This window comes from Carica papaya, chromosome 6 (genome assembly GCF_054855325.1).
Source record: "Carica papaya isolate Zhongbai chromosome 6, ASM5485532v1, whole genome shotgun sequence".
Taxonomy (NCBI): domain Eukaryota; kingdom Viridiplantae; phylum Streptophyta; class Magnoliopsida; order Brassicales; family Caricaceae; genus Carica; species Carica papaya.
The window spans coordinates 23451252-23477748 of record NC_142314.1 but is presented as its reverse complement, the minus strand read 5'-3'; the positions used below and the strand labels follow the sequence as shown (position 1 = coordinate 23477748).

General features: G+C 33.3%; 1 pseudogene; it reads right to left on the bottom strand.

Annotated features, from left to right (window-relative positions):
* Positions 1-14426: 14426 nt before the first annotated feature.
* LOC110825193 (casein kinase 1-like protein 3 pseudogene) lies at positions 14427-15239 on the bottom strand (annotated as a pseudogene).
* Between the last annotated feature and the right edge of the window lie 11258 nt (positions 15240-26497).

Genomic DNA, 26497 nt, shown 5'->3' with positions numbered 1-26497 from the left:
TACTGTAAGAGTTGGACTTGGAAATGAGGGACAAAAAAGGCTAAAAAAAAATTGGTTGTTGATCATCTCAGCCATCTACCTTTGAATGAAGAGCCTATACTGTTGAAAGATGAATTCCCATATGAGCACCTTGTCTCAACACAACAAAATCACATTGTGGTAAGCAGATGTTGTTAACTTCTTGGTCACAGGTACACTTCGAGATAAACTATTTAGGTCATGAAAAGACAAAATAATAAGAGAAGCCAAACAGTATTTGTGGTATGACTCATATTTATGGAAGCATGTGCTGACTAGATCATTCACCGATAAGTCCTCAAAGTGGAAGTCCCTCCCTTCTTGAGTTTTTTTCCATTCACACGGTTGTAGAGGACATTTCAATCCAAAATGCATAGCCCGAAATGTGTTAGAATGCAGTCTATTTTGGCCTTCTTTATTTTTAGATGCATACATTTACTGCAAAGCTTGTGAAAATTGCGAGAGAGGACAAGAACTATAAACTATAGGGACCAAATGCCTTTGACGCCCATTTTTTTCTGTGAAATTTTTGATGTATGGGGAATCTACTTCATGGGACCCGTTCTTTCTTCTCTTAGAAACTCATATATTTTGTTTGTTGCAAACTATGTCTCGAAGTTGGTAGAAGCTAAGACAACCCGAACAGATGATGCAAAGACAATAATCAAGGCTGTTTGATAGGAGGCAACCCAATTAGTTTCTTCGTTCCTTCTATTTCCTTTTTTATTCTTGCTTTTATTATTCATTTTTATCGACTGTTAATGCCACTTTAACTTATGTTTTGTTTCTTCATCACAGTCCATTGAAGGACCTATACAAGACTACTAAGCTCTTGAACAAGGATCATTGAAACCTAACTGAAATCACAGAAAGGAGAATACCCTTGCCCAAGGCTCGTGCGGATATGTTGGCCCTTGCCCAAGGGTTGTTCGAACAACGATGCCTATGCAACAATTTAGCAGTCACCAACTAAGCCTTGCCCAAGGCTTACTCATTGGTCACCCATGTGCTTTGGCCTAAGCAAGCCACAAAAGCCTTGCCCTAGGGTAATGAACATCGAACCTCTGTCAAGATCTTGCATAAGTCTTGCCCACGGTTAATGTGTTGGACTAGTGGTGGAGATAAAATTCAATCAATCGCATTAACCTTGCCCAAAGCTTACTTTGTAGAAGAGGGTCCTACCCGAGCCTTGTCTGAGGGTAACACCTGTCGCTCGTCCTTAATCACCTAAGTGTTACCCAAGGTAAAGAAAATTTTTACCCTTTGCCCTAGTAACACGACACCTAATGCCTATTTTAAAATTCAAAAACCCTAAACCTTGCCCACAACCATGCTCCCCATAACCACTCTAAAACCTTGCCCTAACCTATCTTAATCTTCCCCGATCTTCAACCCCCAAATTCTCATTCTTAGCCACCAATAACCGCAAACACCAGAATCGTAAGGGAAAAGAGATGAGCCAGCAAGATCTGTGATCTCTAGCCCTACTTCGCCATTCACCGCACCGTGAAGGATGTCGAGTGAGTAGCATGAAAAATAATGAAGAGAGTAGCACAGATTACACCAAGTCTGCCAGTCTAACCTGTGCAGGCAGAACCACCTCACATTATGAGTAGCTCCATGGCAACTGACCATCCATAAAGCAATCCTGTCATCGATTTCCCTGACTCCCTACCAAAAGGGCCAGATGCCCAATAAACTGGACCCAGCTGCACCACTAAATAACCATAATCACAATAACCCCACTCACAGGAACTCGCTAGTGATAATGCCAAGGCTACCTAAGCACAGAAAAGAGCACAAATCCAAAAGGGAAAACACGTACTTTCACCTAACAAGTTTGAACTAAGTGGCTACCTCGCCTTCCACGAAGACTCAAAGAAAAATAGAAATAAAGAAATCTTAAAACTCCCTATAGTGCTGAATAAAGGCTATCTCCTCCCTATCTTGGAAACCTTTAACATCAAAGAGGAAGTTTTGCAATAGATCAGCAACATCAGCTGGTCTCCCTACTTTGAGAACACCATGCAACTATATGTGGAATTGGTTCTTGAATTCTACTACACTTTTTAATTTTATAAATAGACCAATTTAACTATGAGGACACCAAACGTGGTCTCCTTCTAGTTAATGGGCCAGCGGTTTAACTTTTATCTCACTTAGTTTCAAGATGCCTTAGGATCCTCTGACCCTTTCCTCGAGCACCCATTCTACTATTTGGTGAGGATTTTAACCCAACCATCATCAAAAGGAGAATGGTTAGTGATGAAAATAGAAAACACATCATTCTTTCTCAGTATGTTTACTTTTTGGATGCATGTCATGACTCGACTCACAATTCCACTGGGATCTGGGTCAAATATTTGTAGCCCACTTGCCATGGTAATTATCTATAAGAGAAAAATAGTATGATTATGCGAAGAGTGGTTAAGGTCAAAATGAATCTCCTTGTAGATAAGTACAACCAAACTTCCCTTTTCACTAGAGATATTCGTTAACATTTTGTCCCTATCATCAAGACAATCCCTTATTTTATCTCTTTGCTTTTTTCGTAATAGGTCATCTTTAACTGTCTGTTGGGCAGCTTTTATGCTCAATGGGCCATTGACTTTCTCTGTGGTCTTCCTTCTCTCTTTTATCCTTCTTGAGTATTCATCAAAGGATCATTTAATTTTGACATAATCTTCATGTGCCTCTTTTGGTGATAAAGGCATAAGGACATGATTCAAACCATCCTTTCGTAATGAATATCGGTTGGTGCGACCATTATGTTGTACTTATCCATCAAATTGCTAAGGTCTCTCAAGTATTAAGTGACTAGCATGCATGGGTATAATGTCACAACATACCTCGTCCTGATATTCTCCGATGGAGAACGACATTATGACTTGTGTGGTAACTTGGGCTTTACTAAAACCATTCAACCACTGTAACTAGTATGGATTCAGATGCTTGATGCTTGTCAATCCTACTCTTTCCATGAATAGAGTGCTTGCCATATTACCATAGCTACCACTGTCAATGATCATTCCACATACCTTGTCATTAAAAAGACATCACATATGAAAAATATTTTCCCTCTGCTTGTTGTCTTTACTCCTAACTTGCACGTTGAGAGCTCTTCAGACAATAAGGACATTACTTCCAAGTGAAGCATCTTCGACGGATTAAGACATAGTGTAGTACCTGCAAGAAACGTTAGTGAAAAGAATACATTCTCTTCCTCACCTTTCCTTGTGTTTACCTGACAATCTCAATTGGTAGCTTCGTCTGTTGAATTGAGCATTCAGAATCAGAATAACTTGAATCAGATCTGCACATTATTCCTTATGAAACAACAAGGAACCCTAAAGGATTTTGATTTTTATTAAAGCTCAAAATTAAGCACACAAAAAAAGGAATGGTGTGCCTTTCATGCGCCAAGTAACTAGTACCGATTAGTCACTTAATTTTATAATGAAATAAACATAAAATAAAATGAAGAAGCGTAGATCACAAAGATTGACAAGATGGACTGATGCGTAGGGATCCAATCAATCTCAATGGATATAATTAGCAGGCGCATCTACTTATACTACCCCCAATTCATCAGTTACGCTCTATGACCGGTCAAGTTTCTTCATGCAACATTGATGCAAGATTATAGAAATGCAATTCAAAAATTAAATGTGGACAATGTGCAGAATAAAAATAAAACTTTTCATTTACACTCGTTAGGTAACGTACTTTGCCTTCGATTTCTTAAAGGATTTCCAGTCACCAATCAAGCGGCTATTATGCCTTTGTGATGCAAAATGCAAACAACGTGCCAATTGCCTTATGGGGTGCAATTGGGATATTTTTGGTACTTTTGATATACATAATTTTTTTCTAAACAATAAACACGAATCATTTAAATTGAATGAATAGATACGAATCCAATCAGGATACAATACGAACATATCTAAAATTAATTTGAATTGTTAAGAACAAAATGCTAAAAGCAATAAAGATAAATTTAGGTTATAAAAGCCTAAGCTCTGATACCAGATGACGCGGCAGAGTATGAAGAAGATCAAGTTAACTCCTATAACCCACTCAACCTATGCAATAACAAAATTTTAACCACCTAGATGAACCCTTTCCTCTAATTGAATCTACAATCATTAGAGGAATGCAAAAATAAAGATTAGAGAAAATAAATAAGGAAGAAAAAATACCACGAACTTACCGATAAGTTGATCCTTACTCATTAGCCCAACAAGATTTCTAAAGACTTCTGCTTCCTGAAGAACTTGAAGAAGCTAAATTAGCAAAAATACTAAAAGAAGAAAAGTCTAACCTTTTAAGAATTCTCTCAAATTAACTATAATTAGTCTTATTTATAACTTATGGGTAAAGACTTATTTATAGCCTTTCTCGGACAATCTAGATGAGTGGAAACTCTTGGGATAATTTAATAAAATAATACTCTAGATAAAAATCTATCTAAATCTAGGATAATTACATAATAAAATAATTATTTTATCCCATCTAAATACAAAAAAATTAATTAAATAATCCTAAGAGATAAGCTTACATAATAAAATAATATTAAAATAACATAATACTTATCTCATGTGATTTTCATTTAAAACACATGAGAAAATTACATTAAGATAATAGGATAAATAATGGTATTAAAAATATAATAAAATAATAGCTTAAGATAACCGTAAGATTAAAATATTATATAATTAATCTTTGGATAAGCTTAATTTAAATAATAATAATTAAATGAGGTGATAATTACTATGTGAATTTTTTTGAATTTGGGATGGAAAATCACATGGAGCATGTGGTGTAAAGGAAGTCCAAAATGCTTGCCACTTCTTCCCCTATCCCACACATGTCACACACCTCACCAGTGCGAGATAGGGAAGCGCGCACGTGCGCACACGACTTTGGCCAGGCTGCTACTAGGTTAGGCATTATGTGTGGTTTCTTTTCCCTCGGGTACGGGTCCACAGGGTCAGGTATCGAGATGAGGGTCGACTTTCGGATCTTTCTAATGGGCCTCGGTCGGCCCATCTGCAAGGACGTGTGGCATGGGCCACATGTAACTCAAGCAGAGCCTGTTAGCCCATGGGTTGGGCCTAGCAGGCTAAGAAGCAAGTCAGGTGACTCAAGTCACCTACCTACTGGTACCTCCCCTCCATGCACGGCGTCAAACATGCCATCTTCGTTGGGTGTGGGCTTTCTTGGGACATAAGTCTTTTGGCCTAAACAAACTTGGCCCATATCTTGGAATAATTGCAATTCGAAAAGTAGTAAAGAATGAAATTACTTTCCTGTTCTCAGCGTTCCCATTTAAGAAGCTGTAACTTACTTTTTTGTTTGAGTCGGGATATGTTGGATTTGTTCTTAATGTAGATTGGCATCCTTGACACCAAATTTGGACCATCCAATATTACATCAAGATATCTATATGGAGCAACCTGAAGGATTCACAAAGAAAAGAAAAGAACACCTGTTTGCAAATTAGAAAAATCCATTTATGGTCTTAAACAAACTTCCAGATAATAATATATAAAGTTTAATGGTGTCATTACATTTTTCAAATTTAAGGAGAATGCTATTGATCAGTGCATATATTTAAAAATTAGTAGAAGTAAGTTTATATATCCAATACTACATGTGGATCATATTTTATTAGTTAGTAGTGATTTTGCTTTGTTACACAAAACCAAGACGTGTCTCTCTAAAAACTTTCAAATGGTTGATATACGTGAGGAAACCTATGTTATTGGAATAGAAATCTTCAGAAATCTATCTCAATGATTATCAGGTTTGTCTGAGAAATGATATATTAACCAAGTTTTAAGGAGATTTAATATGCAGTTGTGTTCAGCTAGTGTTACACCCATTATGAAAGGTGATAAATTATGTAAAAGTAAGTGCATAATAAATGACTTAGAAAGGGAATGGATGAAGAAAATTACTTATGCATCTACTGTAGGAAGTTTCATATATGCTTAAACCTATACTAGACCAGATATCAGCTATGCTGTTGGTATGTTGGGAAAGTACCAAAGTGATCCAGGAATTGAACACTAGAAAGCTGTAAAGAAGGTTATGAGGCAACTCCAAGGGACAAAGGATTATATGTTCACATATAAAAGATAAAAAAATATTAGAGGTGATTGGATACTCAGACTCGGATTATGGTGGTTGCTGTGATAGCTTGAAGTCTACTTCACATTTTGTCCTTATGCTAGTAAATGAAGCAATCTCGTGGAAGAGTGTAAAGTAATCCATTACTACCTCATCCACAATGGAGGTCAAATTTATAGCATGTTCTGAAGCCTCAAGTCATGTTTTGTGCTTGTGGAATTTCATCTCAGGGTTTTTTGTTGTCAACTCTATTGCCAAGCTGCTAAGAATATTTTGTGATAACATTACAACTATTTTCTTCTCTAAGAATGGCAAATGAGGGATCCAAACACATATATTAAAAGTACTTAGCTATTGGAGAAAAAGTCAAGAAACAACAAGTGTCAATTAAAAAATTAGTACCATACTTATGATTGTTGATCCAATGACTAAAGGGCTACCTCTAAAGACATATACGGAACATGTTGTAAGGATGGATCTTTTGAGTAATCCATAATATATATGATGATGGATATTTCAGTGGTTGTAACACCCCACCTATCACTGTGATAAAATGATTTGGAAACTCTATTTATTTAGGCTTTTGGCCACCTTAAATTTAAATTAATTTACGTTGTTCTCAAGATCCGTGATTTTAATCTATTTTTATTTTTAATTTTTTTATTTATTTTATTTATTCTATTATTATTTTATTTTATTTCAAAAGAAAAATTTAGAAAAAAAATCGAAAAACGGTGAAATGGGAGAAAACTTACCCACGAGAAAAATCCCACGAGAAAATAGTTTACCCGCGCGGCTGTTGGGCATTGTGCCTGCGAACATGCGTGCACAGTGGCCGCGAGGCACACGCACACTGCACAACCCATCCGCATGCCAACACACATGTCCCCTCCGCACGCACAGGACGTGCGCACAGTACGTACGTCCCCTCCGCACGTACGGCATGGGGTCAAGACCCGCGCGTGTGTCCTGTTGCACGCAAGCAAGCCATCCGCGTGTCACTTCTTGCACGGACTAGCGCCGCACACTGTGCGCGCCCGTCCGTGCAGCAGACCAACACGAACAAGCCCTATGCGCTTAGGGCCTACGCACAGTAGGTCTACGCGTGCGGTAGTAGGCTTGTGTGCCTGCAGGCTAGCCTACAATGTACCAATCAGGCTCTATCACCTCAGGCAGTGCTCCACCACTGTTGCCAGTGTAGGAAATTTTTCTCCCTCATTTTTCATGCCAAGAATCTTTTTTTCCTCTCTGTTCACCAGATTTTTCTACTTGGCGCGAATCCAACTGTTCTAAAATTTTATAAGTTGCCCTCCCCCTACCCTTCCTCTCCAGACTTCTATTTCTTCCATTTTTCAAAGGTTTAGAGAGAGAGAGAGAGAGAGAGAGTATAAATTAATGAGAGAATAAGAGAAATAAAGGAAAAACTGTGAAGAAAAAAACATCGAGGTTTCAATAAGGAGTCTAGTATTATTTTCAATGTCTTAAGGAGTATTTTTAGATAAGCAAATTTAATATGATAGTTATTTTTTCTGTTTTGCATGCCTCTGTATTCAAATGAGTTGAATTGTTCTGATTTTCAAGCATGTTGTTTGATTTACTGTCCCTTGATGAATTTACATGTAATAAATGTAATATGTAGTCCGTGATAATAAAAGTAAAATAAAAGAAAAAAAAAAAAAGTGGAATGAAGCTTGTATGGTCTGAAGTGTATCTGTGTTGACATGCACATTATATCAAGTGTCTCGTTAGGCTTTTTATCTCTGAGGGGTATTTGTTCCCCTTGCCCTTTGGGGTATCTATTTCTCCCTTCCCTATCTTGTCTAGAAAGTATTAAGATTACCACTCCTAGTGGATGACGGCGTGCCCTCTGACGAGAGTGATATTGCACTCTCTGTAGGGGGTCACCCGTGTCTAAATAATATCGTGACTATAGACTATCTATTAGGACCATTATGGTTGATACGGTCGTGATCATAGATCATACCATGGTTTGGCAAGTCGAAAGTGGACCTGAGCAAATTGCTGTATCTGTATCTGATCTGATCATTCTACTTGGGAAGTTGGAAATCTGTATCTATATCTATATCTGTATCTACCCTTAGATATGGAAGTTTATAACGACTTTACGAAGCATGACACGAAAAAATCTGTGTATTTCGTGATTTATTTGATTTTCTCTATTATTTGGCATGATATATGTATATTTGATTTTCCATGCTAACGTACTATTTTGATATTCAAATAAATAATTTTTTCTAACGATGAGTTAAGTGAACGAGGAAGCTGAACAATAAGAAAAATAATAAACTTTTAAAATCTTACGATATTAATTAATACTATTTTTCTTACTGAGCATATGAAACTCACTCTTTCCATTCCTCCCCCCCCACCAAAATAAGGAAAAAAATGAGGAACCACAGGCAGACCTACCTTTGGAAGTCTGTGAAGATCCCATCGATCCACAAGTCTGAGTGCATGTCTGTTTCTGCACTCTGATGAATTCAAGCAACATAGTGAAAGATGTGGCCCTTATGTTTTGTATTTTGTAGGCACTTCTAGCCTTAGTGATGTATGTATTTAGAACATTATATATATATGTCTGTAAGGGATTTATTAAGGGCTAATTCTGCTGCATAAATATTATCATATACTCGTTATTTTAAATCTGTATCTGACACCTATTTGCCTTAATTGGCACCTGAGATGTCACAGTAGTTGTGTACTTGACATTTTGTGCATTAAAGTTTGTTTCTGTTCTTTCTTTTTTTAATATGGGTGCACAATTTTAGTATTTAATTAACAAGAAATGTCTTGACAAGATAAATTATAGAGGCTGTTTTGGCATTATAGATTAAATTAGTAAGAGTTATTGATGTGTGGTGCATAAAAGGAAATATGACATTGAAGTTATGTGACCGTTGTACCTCACATTTATAATCTAAATTATTTCAGTATTATGATATATTAATTTTGGGCTTGTTTGCTGATTTTATTATGATCACGTATCAAATTCATTTATCAACAAATATACTTCAGTGTAAAATGTATATATATTATTATAGTTTTCATAATCGGTTTAATAAAGCAAGTTGGATAATGTTAATTCTACTAATTAAGTGGATGGTCCCCTAATCTAGTGCTTTATTTTTCTCATCCACTTATAATGATTGGAGCCAACCAAAAGTACGCCTAAATAAAAATAACCATTATAAAAGAACATGCATCTTGATGGAATTGGTAACCTTAAATAAAATATAATATTATATTTTATGAAAATTAAAATATAATAATTATATTTTAATTATAAAGTTATTATATTTTGGGAGAATTTCAATATAATAACTGTATTTTAATTGCATAGTTATTATATTAATGAGAATTAAAATATAATAATTATTATAAAAAAATAATTATCAACACATTTAATTATCATGAATATACTTGGCCTTCTTATCTAATTTATAAAAGAAACACAATTTTCACAATACGCTTCAATCAACTAAAATTCTAAATATCTATGTATAACAGTTAGATAGAGAGAAGAAATAAGGTAAAGAATTAATAATTTTATGGAGGAATCTATTAGTCACGCTATGTCTGCATTTTTTTTGAATAATATGCAATTCTAAATTTTCTATTTTTTAAAAAATATGTTGAATTCAATAGAATTGGAAAAATTAACTTTTACATCAAATTTTCTAAAAGATTGATAATATATCATATATGCATGATACAAAAATAAATATTAATAAAAGATAACTAGCTTCTTCTTAGCGTGTTAGTATTAAATTATAAATAGTAAAAACATACATTATTCCAATATTGTCTTCCTTAATAATTTCATATTCTACTTTTATATGGAAAAAATTATAATTTCAGAAATTTATTATAATTTTCAGCATTTTTACAAATGAGTTCAATTTTGAATTTATTTTTTTGTTAAAAAGACAGCATTGAAGGAAGAGCTGCAAACAACTGCAAAGTCGCGGCTGCAAGGCTTCATCTTTTCTTTCATTTTCATCTTCACTCTTCTTTCTCCTCTCTCTCTCTCCATACCCCTCTCATCGCTCATCTCCGCCTCTTCTTTCTTCATTAATCCTACAACTTACCCTTCTCTCTTTCTCTTTGTTCTCTCTCTCCTTTCTCCATCCTTTCTATATATTTATGTATATAATATAATTTATACAATATGGACGGTAGCATGTATATATAGTTTATATATTATATTGTAACACAAAAAATATATTGTTTACATACATTAATAAATAAATGTTTTTTGTATGTTATAGTAATAAATTTTATTTTTATATATTTTCATCAAATTATTTTTTAAAAAAATTGTTTCAAGTTTTCCAGTCTTGACCGAAACTGAATTAGAGATTTTCCAGTCTATTCAATTTGGACGTTTTTTTAATTCAATTTTTAGTCTAATCTTAATTGTTATTGTCAAATCCAATGTTAAATCTTTGAACACCTTTATTTAGAAAATTTTATAAATTATTTTTCTTTCCTACTTAGTTAGAAACTCCTTTTCATGTTTGGTAAGCAAGGATAAATCGTAACTTTTATCTCCCATGAGATTCTTTTACTATTTGTTTCAAAAAGGTAAATAGAACTCTTAAACGTTTTATGCTAAGAGTTGCAATGTGTTTTTTCTTATCACAATGTGAATAACGTGAGATTAAAAATATAATTTCACAACAAAATAATTTTTAAATTTTTAAACAATTTTGAAGTCATCACTAATCCTATTTAAAGTGTTATCAAAATATTAACATAAAAAATTATAAGTTAAATTGTTCCTAGTTAACTCCATAACACCCATTTTCTTCGAGAAGTCTCCATTGTTCCTAATTAACACAAAGAGTTATAAGCTAAATTGTTCAAGACAACAAGACTAATTCATTTTTGTTATTCTGATTTATGTTTCTTTTTTCTTTCTTTTATTCCATTTTTCTTTTCATTATTTGTAGCATATCATGCCCTTTTCTTCTATGATTAACCAAATTCAAAGTTAGCATAAATTAACAACGAATTTCCTTAATTTGGCTTAAATAAAAGAAAATAGATTTGTATACCTACAATAAACACTCACAGAGAAGTTTGTAGGGTAATTTTAAAAAATAATCAATAGTGACCAAAACATCCATTTTAGATACATGTATTATAATTATCATTAATGCACGACAAAAAGTAAATCAAGAAGAAAGGGCCTGGGTTAAGAGTAAAAATGAGCTTGGTAAATTAACAATGACGTGTTGTTTTTGAATTTTTTATCTTGTCCTTTAGTTTTCTTTTTTTGTCCTCTATGCTTTGAGTTTTTCTTTCTCTTTCTTCTTAGATAATAATAATACTACTAAAAATGATATTAAAAATAATAATAATAATTAAATTTTCAATTTCAATTTTAAACATAAAAAAATTAATCTGGATAGAATTATTAGTTCAGATATCTAAACTAACATTCTTAATCAATAAGTTGTCATATTCTTTAGGTAATAGTATCTTTTGTGGATCCTGACTTAAGTTGCTAGTCGTTAGAGGGTTTTGTTTATTCCAAGTATTATGAAGATTAAGGATGGTTGATAAATAAATGCACAATATTCTTATGCTAGATACTGTACCTTTCTTTTGTTAGTATTTTTTTTTTCCTTCGCTCAACTTCAGTTCTCTATTTGTTATATCTCAAATTTTTAATTTGGTAAGAATGCTTTTTTTTTAAGGGATTTGTATATTGAAGCATAAAGCTAGTTTCTCATAAATTGCTTTTCAAGTTTTTTATGGAGAGAATTATCAACTTTGGACAGTAAGAATGCAGATCTACCTAAAGGCTTTAGATGTTTGGGAACCAGTGGAAGAAGATTATAAAATTCCTACACAACTTAATAATCCCACTATGAACTAGATCAAAGTCATAAGGAATGAAAAGCAAGAACTTAATAGGTGAAAATATGCCTATATGTCGCAGTCTCAACACCATTTTCACAAGAATCAATATCTCAAATTAGCAAAAAAGATTTGCAATTATCTAAATGGAGAATGTATAGGAGATGAAAAGATACAATGCATGCAGATGCTAGATTTAAGGAGGGAATTCGAGTTACAAAGCATGAAAGAGTTTAAAAAACAAAAAATACTTAGATAGAGTGTTTCACATTATTAGCAAAGTAAGTTTACTTGGCACTGGACGTATTAACCCTACAATCGTAGAAAATATTCTTGTAATTGTGCCTGAAAGATATGAAGTATCTACAGCCACCTTGGAGAACACAAGGGATTTTTCTAAGATCACTTTGCTGTGAATTATTAAATGCCTCGTAAACTCAAGAGGAATGGAGGATTACAAGGTAAGGTTCTATCGTTAAAGGAGTCTTACCAGCCAAGCATCAGGAAAATGTAAAGAATAGGAAAAAAAAAATAACAAAAAACAGGTGTTAAACAGCAAAAGCTCTGTAAACAATCAAACCAAAAACAAAGGTAGAAACTCAAAGAGAAATTACTTGCCTTGTCAGCACTACGGTAAAGCAAGTGATCCACCATCCAATGTTAGAAGAGACCATATGTAAAGTGTAGTAAGTGCAATCCACTCCAATATGAAGTCATGATTTGCAAAGAAAATTTCAAAAACTTAATAAAAGTGCTACAATATTGGTTGAGTGACAGTGTTTGTATAAACTAAATGATTGATGATAGAACTCTCTTCAAGAATTTGAAGCCCATATCAATTATGAAAGTCATAATAGGGAATAATGAGTACATTTCTACAAAAGAAAGAGGAATAGTTGTAATTACAACAAGCTTTAGTGTAAAGGCAAGTTCAGATGTTTTTTATATGCTTGATATTGACCAAACTTGTCAAGTGCCACTTAGCTGATAGAAAAGGGATTCAAAATATCTTTTTAAGATAGACACTGCCTTATCTATGATACTATTGATGCAGAGATTTTAAGGTTAATTTGAGGGTTAAAAGCTTCTCATTTGATCCAACAAAAATGTAGCACAAGAGACTTGGTCATTATCATCTTCAAAAAAATTTTAAACATGAAGAAAAATGACATAATGAGAGGTTTAGTAAGCTTTTTGTCATTTATCAAATCGTAATGCTTTCAATTTGGTAAACAAAATAAGATGCATTTCCTATATCAACTTAAAGAGTCTCCAAAAAGCTATAATTAATTCACACAAATTTAGTAAGACCTCGAAAACACCATCATTATATAGTAGCCTATACTATGTTCTTTTCATTATAAGAATGTGCTGGATTTTTTTTTTAATTTCAAGTCACTAGTATCTAGAGAATTTGAAAAGTGATAGAAGATTGTAAAAAATTAAAATTGCTACATGATTCAATTTATAAAATTTGATAATGGAAAAGAGTATACCTTAGTAAAATTTCATTTATTCTATGAAGAAACTAATATTGAACATTGACTCACATCTCCTTAAACTCAAGAACAAAATAGAGTCAGCAAAATAAAAAATATAACGATAATAGAGATAAGCAGATATATGTTGCATGAGAACAAGTTGCCTAAAAACATTTTGAGTAGATAAAGCTAACACAAAAGTTTTTCTGCAAAAGTCAACTTCCAATTAAGGCTTAGAAGATAAAACCCCATTTGAGGCTTGGTATGGTTATTTACACATTCACTAAGCTTTCTTAAAGCACTTGAGTATTTGTGTTTTGCTGATGTTCCATTGCTTAAGCCTGAAAGACTGTAACAAGAAAGCAATTACAGGCATCGTCATAGGTTATATTTTTGTTTCAAAAGTCTACAAAATGTATCGTCCGCAAAAAGAAAAAAAGACCATCAATAGAGATATATATTTTAATGAGGATGAATAATGGGATTGGAAGAATTTACACCAAAACTAGTGGATCCTCATAAGATCTAAAAGAAAACATTCTTAAAGAACAAGAACATATCAAGGGCAGAATGAGTTCGAAGATGAATCTCCAATTAGAAGGACAAGGTTATTTTTAGTCATTTACAAAAGATATCATGTGGTAATATGTAAACATCTTTGCTATGAAGAAGCATTGAAGGACTCGAAATGAAAGCAAAAAATGGAGGAAGAGTTGTCAATAATTTAGAAAAATAAAATCTAGGAGTTTGTTAACATGCCTAGAAACAAAAACATTATTGGAGTAAAATGGGTGTTCAAAACAAAACTTGATACAAATAGCTCCATCTACAAATACAAGTCCAAACTTGTAGTTAAAGGGCATGCACAAAAATTTAGTATTGATTATTCCGACAAGTTTGCTCCTGTGGCTAGATTAGATTCAATAAAAATATAGTTTGAGTTATATGTTTTTGTGACTGCTGGTACTTGATTATAGTCCAATCAAAGATATAATCATATTCATATCCTTCGTCAGCATACTCAGATTGAAATAATACAATCACAAAACAAGCGCTTGAAGAATTCATAATCAGATCACTGATCAAATGTCAATGAATGGCAATAATTGAAGTATGGTATAAACTCCACAGGAGTCCATAATTTTTTCTCATAAATTTTGTTATATTTCTGCTTCTTTGTGGAAGCTTTAAGACCTTGCCATGGAAGACTTCCTCTAAGAAAATAAAAAATTAAATATTCAAGTGACTCTTGATCACCCCAATGACTTTGCTCAATTCCAGTTAAATTCTTGTTTTCCCTGTATGGGATATAGTTGTTAGTTACAGCGTCCAGACATCTTTTGGTGAGCTCCAAATCAATATGTATACTTGATTTACTTTCCATCGAAGACCTAGAACCAACATTAGTATTATCTTCAATGAGAATTTCCTCCCATAATACACAAACAAATCCTCAAGACTTGGTCCAAGAACATCAAGGACAAGGACATTATTCTCCCAGTCCATGCCAGACCATTTTGTTCTTGGAATTCCACTTCCTCCTTAAAGAATATTGTACAACTTAGCTGCCTAAAGAAGTTGTGGATGCTTTGTTTTATTATTTTTAATCTTAACAGCGACAATCTTAAACGTATCGAAGCGCATAGCAAGAAAGATTTTGCTTAAGAATCCACTGTCGATCTTGCAGCTAACCTTGCATTTGTCATTGACGATGCATTCCATGTCTGAGATTACTAAAAGAAATCATGCAAAAGGATCTTGGGCTTTCATTATTTACCTAAATTGAATTTTTTTAATAAAATATTTGATAGATTAAAGAAGAAAAATGACTTTTGGCTACGACTTTACTTTCTAGTATACAATCAAGGAGACAAATAAATTGGAACTAGAGAAAGAGAGAGCTAGAGAGAGAGAGAAAGAGATAGAGAAAAAGAGAGAGAGCAAGTAAAAAGAAAAAAAGTTCAAAAGAGAAAGACCCAAAGGGTAGAAGAGAATCTAAATTTGTGAGTAAGTGAAAATCCTTTTCTTTTTTTTTTTCTTATTCTGTTTCTCTAGCATATTGAAATATGATTAATGAATATAAAGTAAGTTTGATTTTTACCAACTTTATCATTAGACATTAGACTTTTTGTAATAAGAGACAATAACATCCAATCAAGCTTCAATAATAGCCTTCACTAACTGGCCAATTTAAGCTTACTGCATATAACACTTCTAACCATCATCCCCAAAACTCCTTTTGCCGTTTTACTCCTATCACATGCCCTTTCATTCTTATGAAATGGTAGTAAGGGTCAAAGTGTGCTTGCCATACTCTAGGTTCTAATATTTCAAGGATCAACATTTCTATATGTAAAACATAATTTTTTTTAAGAAACTATTTTATTTATTGTCTTAATTATTGCTTAAAAATATAACTCTTATGTATTTCTATTACTTAGCACATATATAATCTAAGGTATGAACCATGTCAAAATCCATATAATTTGTATATATTAGATTAATCTTATTTTTCAAACACTCGTTTTCCAACATTACAATGGTCATTGATTTTCACAAATAACCAAAATGTATTGTTATTGAATAATTATTTTTTTCTAAGAGTAATAAATTTTTAACTACCATTCAAGTTAATGATAACACAATGATTAATCAAATGAAAGCAAAGGAAAATGATTTGTATCTATTAATAATGAAGCATAATTGTGTTTTCGTAAATCATCAATGTTGGAGCTAACACAAAAAAATAATTATTCATAATTATTATATGTAAATTATTGTTTGATATGTGGTAAAAACTTAATGCAATAATTTAATTATAACATCATTCTAGTAAACTTGCTCATGTAATAATCACCTATATAAATGTTTTTGGTGTCATCAGCATTGATGTTTACTAATAACAAGCATATTATAGAGAAGTACAATATGGTGTACTAGTTTATACGAATTTAACAGTGTACATATTATATTAATTATATAACAATAAATTTTATAAACTTTGCTTAGTTTTGCTATAACTATATCATTTTAATGCTTTTGGTTATTCAAATGAAAGCACAAAAAATGAAAAATTATTTGTTATTATTGAAAATAACAATTATATTATAGTTAAAATGAGATAATATAATAGTAGCTCTCATATATTATGTTATGTAATATATAATATATTATATATGATTAATAGTACTTGATCCAAATGATTCTCTAGGCCAAATTATGAATTATTACAAGTAAATTTCTAATTAAGTTAATAGAATTAAGATACACATTGATTAATTATATCAGATTTAAAATATTACTCATCTTAAACATAATATGATAAAAGTATCTATTATCATTCAGTAACCAGTGATAGAAAAATTCATTCATAAAAAAGGTTAATTATGAGAATGTCATGTTATATTTTAATTATTAGTGCAACCCATGAAATTTGGGTTATATATTTGAGTTATTAAATCTATCAAATCTTTTTTTTTATTTCAAGAAAATAAAGCTCTAGATAAACAGTGAAAACTCTATGAAATTTGGATTATATATTTTAGTTATTAGCTTGCAACTTTGCCTTTCTCCACTCTCTTCTCTTTTAAAAAAAGATTCTCTCTCTCTCTCTCTCTCTCTCTCTCTCTTCTCTCTCTGTGTGTTATTTCAGCCTATCTGTCTCCTTGGTTATATATTAGAAAGCAGAGCCAGAGATAAAAGTCATTGTCCTTGATGTTCTTGAGGATTTGTTTATGTATTGTGGGAGGAAATTTATCAGTGAAGAGAGTGGTAATGTTGGATTTGGGTGTTGAACATAAAGCAAATAAGGTGTACATTATTGATTTTGGGTTGGCCAAAAGATACAGGGATGCCACAACTAATTGCCATGTCCCATATAGGGAAAATAAGAACTTAACTGGAACTCACCTTGGATTTTTTCTCTCTTTCTATTTCAGCACAAAGTAGAGCTGAATGGCCTTTAGAACTTGATGTGACCCTAGGAGAGCATTTCAATTACCCGAGAGATAACCATCAGATTTTGCGCTAATTCAGAAACAAGGCTCGGGAGAAGCCTAGACTAAGAAAACAGAGTCGAGATTCGATGATAAGGCCCAATCCCATGAAGCCCAAGGATCCAATTCGTGCAAGCTTAAACTGGGTAAGATGGATCATCGATGCCATCAAGACTGGGAAGCCTTATGGGCCATCGAGACAACCGGCCCAAGGAAGTATCAATGATGATGAGTTGTGGGCTTTTGGATTGATCCTAGAAAACGAAGGTGGCATGTTCGAGATAATGCACGGTGGGGAAGTATCCGCTGGTGGGCGACTTGAGTCACCCGATTCGGTACCCCAGCGGCTAAGCCCAGCCCGCAGACTAGTAAATTGGGCACCCGAGGAGAATATGCAGCCCATGTTGCCTACCCCTATAGGTGGGCCGATCAAGGTCCATTAGGAAGACCCAAAGACCGGCCCACATCCTAAGGCTTGATTCAGCAGACTCGCACCTGAAGAAGGAAAAATCGGGCAGAACGCCCGGCCCAGCAAGCTGGCTAACATTAGTCGCATGCCTAGTTAAGGAGAGACCTAGGCGAGCCATAAATCCATGAGGCCCAAAGGCCGCGTCCACAGGGGCTTGGCCGAAAGCCACACGCACACGTGCGGCCTTCCCTAGCCCGCACTGGTGAGGTGTGTGTGTGTGGTAAGTTTTGGACTTTTTTTCTCCACATGCCCCATGTGAATTTTCAACTCAAATTCACATGTTAATTATCACCTTATTATTTGATTATTATTATTTAAATTAATGATTAATTATATAAAATTTTAGGAGTATTCTAAATTACTATTTTATTATATTTTTAATTTTATTATTTATCATATTATTTTAATGTGATTTTCACATGTGTTTTACATGGAATTCACATAAGATAAATATTAGCATATTTTATTTATTATTTTATTATAATTCTATCCCTTAATATTATTTAATTAATTTATTTGCAATAGAATAATTATTTTATTATGTATTTATCGTAGATTAAGATAGAATTTTATGTAAAGTATTATTTTATTAAATTATCTCAAGATTTTGTACTCATCTAAATTACCCGAAAAAAGTTATAAATAGACCTTTGCCCCTAGGATGTAAATACAACTTTTGACAATCAATTTGAGAGAATTTTTGAAAGCTTTGGCTTTTTTCTTTTATCATTTTGGTTAAAATTAGCTTTTTCAAGTTCTTCAGGAAGCAGGAGTCTTCAGAAGTCTTGTTGAGACAAGAAGCGGGGATCAACTTATTGGTAAGTCTGTGGCATTTTTCCTTTCTTTATTTATTTTCTCTAGTCTTTGTTTTTGCATTCATTTTAGGATTATAGATTCAATTAGAGGGAGGAGTTTATTTTAGGTGGTTATAGTTTTGGTATTGCATACGTTGAGTAGGTTTCAGGAGTTGATTCGATCCACCCCATACCCTCCTGCATCAGAACTCTTCCACTCATGCGTTCTGTGAAAGCATCACCTCTCCTCATTCTTATTCGACTCTCCTAACTTGGGTCTTTGAAGCCTGAAGTTTTTCCCTTTTATGCTAACATAACCTTGAGATCCATTTTTGCTTGCAGATGAAGAAGAAACAGGAGGAACCCTTATTAAAGCCCTTAAAACACTATTGTTTTAGGAAACAAAGGAAAACATTTGGCCTAGTTTGGTGTTATGATTTTGTAATAGGCTGGCTTAGAATTTAATTTAAGAGCTGGGCAATCTAATTTAAGAGGAATGTGCTTGGGCACAAGGAATGGGCTTGGGTACAATAAAAGTAGAAGAGAAAATAGTGGTAGTCCAAGCCTAATCTCCCCTTATTTGTTTGTTTTTTTCCTGCCCTCAAGAGTTGTGTACATTTCCCCCTTTTTCTTCCTTACTTTCTTATTCTTCCAATCTCTTGCGCTACCAAAATGCTCCTTCTCCCTAATCTTTTTGTTTCTGGTTTGCCAATATGATGTCGTTTCGCTTCATGAGGGAAATGACATTGTTCCACGGTCCTCTTTGTTTATTCAGAACAGGCAGAAACAACACTATTTCGAGGCAAGCAAGGTGCTGGGAGAGACTCAAAGTCATTTTTTAAGTTGATTTATTAACATAAAAATCTTTACTGTCCACTTACCTTGGTGAGATTCATGAAAATAACCTATGAAAACAAAAACATAATAATCATCATAAAATCATATACATTTTGTAACAGAACACATGTCCTACTTTTGTACTTCAATAATCAGACAATAAATTTCATCTTTTACCAGCCTACTAGTATCCATGGGGATCTATAGGGGGTCCCCGCTACACATGAACCATGAACATTAATAACCTGATTTCAGGGCCGTCCCCATACCCCATCCAGTATGGGCGCCAAAACACATAAGGTCTCCATACCCCATCCGGTATGAGAGACCACGTTCCCGGTAGGGTTCCCTACGGACCCGGTCCGTCCACCATCTCCTAGGATACCTAGTCAGGCTGTCCATATTATCTACTTATCAATTCACATAATATTTTTGCCTTTTTCCTTGGTCTCAATCATTCAATCATACACAACATGTAAATTAGTAATTGACACCAAGCAAGACAACACAGTATCGGGTTCACCATAATACAAACCATAATAAAAGAAACCATGATTCATGTATACGAGACCATAAAATAAATACATCAAATCTCATACTGCATTTAATACTGAAAAATGGATCAAACAACAACTGACCAATAATGTATCAGATTTAGGCTCCATTGGTAACCTTAATCAATTATACATCTATAAAGTCACAAAACACCGTTTAATTATTTATTAAGCTTTAATACCGTGATAGGAAATAGGGTGAGGGGTCCTTACTTGTTTTGGGGTCTGAAATCGGCTCTACGATACGCCTACGGGCTGTCCCTAAATTTCCTGAATTTTTCATGGGAAATTGAAACGCACTACCGGTACCTGCATGTGTCCCAAAAAATACCAAATCAAACCTAGGGCCCCTTTCGCCAATATCGAAATTCCGTCACGGCGGCTCCACCGTGCTCTGGCGACGGCGATCCGCCTCGGGTTGGCCGTTTTCGGCCGAATTCGGCCAAACTTGCATTGGTCCCTGCGATAAAACAACCCTAGGACCCTTGGTGGGCCAAAAAATCACGAAAAATCGAGACTTACCGGCAGCGGTGCTCTTGGGTGCGGCGGCTTCTCCAGCGTGAGTCGCGTTTTGATGTTTTGCTCCAGTCAACCTGTAGAGAAAAGAATGGTGATCACAGTGGTATAAAAATTTCATCAAACGGAGACCGGGAAGGGCCTCATCGGAGGCAAAAATAGAGGGAAGTCGCGGCACCGCCGCCAGACTTCGGCGGGGTTTTCCGGCCTATTGGCCGGTGGTTTGGCTTCAGTTTGGCCATAGCCAGATTCAGCATCGAAAAACGAGGTAGGGAGAGAAAATTTACTTTGATTGGCAGTCGGAAAATTCTCCGGTGCGGCCGCAGGTGGCGGCGGTCTGCTCCTCCGGCGTCTGGTTCTTCTTCTTCGGCGAGGCACTGGCATTTAGGGTTTTGTGGTCAGGTGTGGGTGGGGTTATTTATACCATTTGCCTTTTAATCTCAACCGTCCATCAAGATTAAATATGGATCGTCCGATCGCGATTTATTTGGGATCAAATTTGGGCCGTTCGTGCGCACATTTGATCTGGGCCGTCTGTGCGCGCGGGAACGGATCTGGGCTGTCCGATCACGCGCACGCGAATCGCCCACGTGGTTCGTCCTGTGTCAGCGTTTCCTTGCCACACGGCGTATCCTTGTTGGCTGAGGCTGCTGACCGGGCTGCTGACGTGGCTGCTGACGTGGCACAACTTTTTCAAATTGCATTTTGACCCCCTGTTTCTGATTTTCTTTTCAAAAACACTCCCAGAATCTAAATTTTTACCCCTTTTTCCCAAAATTAATTTCAATTAAATCCAAATAATAATTTTACCCAATTTTATCATTATTATTATTTTTATTTTTATTAAATTAAATTAAATTAAATTAAAATCTAAAAAATTCAAATACAAAAAAATAAAAATAAAAATAAAAATAATACAAAAAAAAATAATTCGGGTGTTACATATTTATTTAGATGTTAAGATTCATATTAATAGAAATGTATATCATGCCCCAAGTGAAATTATATTACTTCAAAATAACTAATCAAAACGAATCAATTGCAACCCTTCGATGTAAGACATTTAAGAATCTTATTTACCTTTTTAGGCAAATTTTTTTGACAAAGCGAAAGGTTATGATTTAACATTGGAAATAAGTAGTATAATAGAACAAGAAAGTCTCGTTGCTATGTAAGAGTTGGTATATTTACTTGCTTACTAACCATGAAAAATAGTTTCTAAATAAGCAGAAAAAAATGATAATTAATAAAACTTTTAAAATAGGGATATTCATAAATTCAAGATCATTGAACTAGATTGGTTCAAACCAAAGTAAAAATTGAGTAAGAAAAATGTCCAGATCAAATAGATTAAAAAATTTTCATTCGGTCTCAGTATGGATAGAAAAACAAAAATAATTTTTCTAAAAATAATTTAATTAAGAAAAGTTATATATACATATACATATATATTTTAATACACAAAAAATAGATATTTATTTATATATGTAAATAATATTTTTTTGCCTTATAATATAATATGTAAAATATATATATACACACTGCTGCAAATATTATATATATTATATTATATACATACATATATGAAAAAGATGGACAAAAGAGAGAGAGAGAGAGAGAGAACGAAGAGAAATGGCAAGGGGAAGTTGCAGGATTAACGAAGAAAGGAGAGAGATGATTGACGTGGTGGGTATGAAGGAAGAAGATGACGACGGAAGAAAGGATGAAGATGTGCGGCTACAGCAGCTGAGGTTTTGAAGTTCTGTAAGCTGTGAGACAGCATGAGGTGAGGAGTGAGTATCTGTAACTTATTCAAGAAGAAAAATATCGTGGTGCTGTTGGTGTAGGAACTCTCATGGATGTGCAACAATCTCCTTACCCTTTTGTTTTCGCCTATTTCTTGACTGACAAAATCCTACATTCGATGGTTTGTAATCCATCATTCATAGATAATTATAGCTCATTATCTTTCATTGCACACATTAATATTATCTTCACTTAAATGATCAAAGATATTGGTTCATGAAATAATACCAGTGTCTTGACATTTTTTCTTAGTTGGCTGAAAACAAAGAAGAGATAGACAGTAGTAGCAGTGAAATTGGAGAATCGGGTGACTGCCTATATGTTTGGATCAATTATCAGGTGCTGAAGACCTCATCGATATGTCGTGTCATCATGTGTTTCATGACGTCAACATCGTTCGTTGGTTGGTGAATAACAACACTTGCCTTCTCTGCCTCCAAGTCTTCGACGTTGATACACAACTTTTTGCTGTATATATCTACAACTATCTAACCAAATTTCTTTCTATATGTAATGAAATTGAATTTATGTTGTAACTCCTTGTAAGTATGATTTAGTAATTAAGAGGCCAAGATATTTAAAATTATCTAATTACTTAAGGAACACATATAGTCATTGTAAGAAATTCATGTTTGAAACATCTGTTAGTACTCATCAAGAAATAAGCTTATCAATAAATTAATAACAATAAATTTATTTTAAAATTTAAAATAACCAATGTTGATGATATATTATGAAAACTAGTCATATGCCAAAAAAATATGTAATTAATGATTACTTATAAAGATGATAACGGACACTAAAATAATATGTTTAAAATAAAATAATATATGTAATTAATTAATTTAGTTTCGTAATTTACAAAATTCACATCTCTTAAATCTTTACCTAACTGTAAATTCCTTTTTTTTCCCTCATAATCTAATCTCCTCAACTACTTATTAAAGTTTATTTTTATTGAGCTTACAGAATTAACAATAAGTTTTTAGTTTAAAAATAATATTAAAGCAAGTGATAAAAAAAACATCACATGCATGAAGATAAGTGGAGAGCCAAAGACAAGAAATTTATTATATAATCTTATTTATTTATTTTAGATAGAGAATCATACAATATTTTGTTTAAATGAATTAAATTAGTTTTACGAATATCAATATAATCTATTTATTTATTATTTTCTTTAATTAATTGATGTTGTATCGTATATAAATGATATAAAAATAAATATTAATAAAAGATAACTAGGTTAAAAAAAATTTTCCTTGTAATATTAATATTAAATTGTAAACAGTAAAAACATACGTTATCCCTCCATGTTGTCTTTTTTGTTAATTTTATATTCTATTCTTATACAAAAAGAATTATAATTTAAAAAATTTATTATAATTTTCTGCATTTTTACAAATCAATTCAATCTTTTATTTTTTTTTATAAAAATTCATTTTTGATTAGTTTAACTATTTTTATAATAATCTTTTGTTTAAAAGACAACAGTCAAAAAACAACATAAAGAATTAAAAACTAAATAAATAAAAAATCAAAAGGGACCAAAGTTTGTAAATCTCTTTGATCCTTTCAATCTCACACATGGAGATAGAATATATTTTTTTATAAAACAAAATTAGTTTTTCGGTCTACTCAGTAAGGACATTTTTTAATTTAATTTTTAATATAATCATAATTATTCAGGTACAATTTAATTTTAAATATATGAAAAAGTTTACTTAGAAGATTTTGTAAATTATCATTCTTTTTTACTTATTTGAAAACTCCTTTTCATGTTTGATAAACAAGTATAAATATCACCTTCTATCTAGTATGAGATTCTCTTATTCCATTATATTACTTGTTTCAAGTGCAAAACTAAAACCTTTCATTTCGTCAAGAGGACTTGGCTCAAAAGTTTGATAGGATTCTAAAGCATTTTATGTTAAGGGTTGCAACTGGAAATGCTTGGACTAGTTCTATTGAAATAATACAGTTCTACTTGGTGTGGGGACTCCTTTATATTCAAGGATTATTCATTTGTTAAACAAATATGGCAAATATCCCCTCTTAAAGGTAATGTCTCCATAACCTTATCTTTTCATGTGACTTAATGAGGGCCCCTCAAAAAATATCATCAACTAGCATATTTGGTTTATGTTAATCCTTTGGGGAATCTAGTGGGGGAGGAACCTATGGATCCGCTAAGATTGCTCACCAAACTTCATAGTCTCTTCATTAAAATCATCCCTTTAACTCGCTAATGAGGTTACATCATCAACTCAAGCATGGCCTCGACCAGCCCTGGTGTGTATAAACTATGGTGCTTCTGTTTGGCATTGGGAATGGACAAGTTTTAGACATATTTATAGAAATTGGCATGGCGATATAGTTTCTGCTGCAAACGAATGTATTTCAAACATAAAGAATGTAGATATAGCTGAAATTTTGGCATTACTGTTGGGGTTGGAGATATCAAGTGGGATGGGTATGCAGCAAGTCATAGTAGAAGGGAACTCTCAAATTATTCCGCAAAAGAGTATGTGGTTGAGTTGGAACGGCTTATAGACAATGTTTTACATTTTTGTGCTTTATGAATTTCCAGAAATCGTAATCAGATTGCTTATGAGTTTGCAAAAAAAGTCTTGCAGTTACATGAAAAGAGAGCACGTTGTATTTGAGCCACTTGGTTTATTGGTTCCTGTTGTTGAATTTTTGTTTTTATTTGATTACAAACCAAAGGTAATAAGAAGCAAAGAAAATAGAGCAGACAAGGCTAAAATCGAACAGCAAAAGTATGTTTTTTTTCCGTTGACAGAAGCACTCTTTTATACATGAATATAAGTAATAGTCTAAAAATTTGCAGAAAATTAAGATATGTTTATAAAAAAACAAAAAAAAGAGTTGTTCAATAGAAGCTTTATTTGCAACAAAATCCTAATTTTGATTTGAACTTTTCAACTCTAGAGATCATTTCTTCTGCAGTAAATGAGGCAGCCTTTGACAGTTACCTGCTGCAACAAGATTGTTCCCAGGATTAATCTTTGATTGATGATGATGTTTTTAGGCCGAAGCATGGGAGGTTTCCATTAAGAGAGTTCAATTAAGTCTCCATTTATGATGGTGCCATTATGAAACCAGAAAGTCTGAGACGATTGGTGGAATTGCCTCATTTTCCTTTAAAGTTCCCACATTATTCCTTGCATTGGCCAAACAGAATTCTAACTCTGGTGCATAAAAAAATAGGGACCTCACTAGTCTACACAGATATCATCCCTTCTATATTCTTAGCTAAAAGGGAAGTCCATATGTTAATTATATAATGCTTTAATATTTGATCAACAAAAGCACAAGGCACATGGTACTCAACCTGCTACTGAAGCCAAGAGTTGTGGACTTATTCCAATTGATGGCCATTTCAATTGATAGGAACAATCAACGACATTTCGAAAAATGTAGTTCTACTTGATTTGATAAGATAATTAGAACACACTCTTGAGAAAACATAGTTACCGTATTCAATTTCTGATTGAGAGAACATATACCTATGTGTCTTGGAAGGGGTTGGGTAGGAAGATAGAGAAAGAGATAGAGAGAGATGGAGAGAGAGAAAGATAACAAAATAAGACTCATAAAAGCGAAAGAGTCAAGGATGATTCTTCGCAAGGCACAAACAGAATGCCATGATGATTCTTCGCAAGGCACAAACAGAATTTGGCATTCTGTAGATGTTCGAAATATTCAGTTATTCCTATTTTGCCAGGCCAACTGAACTTCCACTCTGGACATTCCAACCGTTCACATTATAACTACGTATAGTTCCTGTAATCAAAGGCTGATCAAAAAGTTAAAATTCTATAAATCTGCATACATTCTGTAATTAAAAATTATGGATATTCAAAAAGGTTCAAGCTTAATGAAACTAGTTCCAAATTCATATACATTCATTTGCACACACTATTAGCACTAAGATATCAAACAATTATCTAGCTTTAAATCCAAAAAAACAATGATATAAACACTA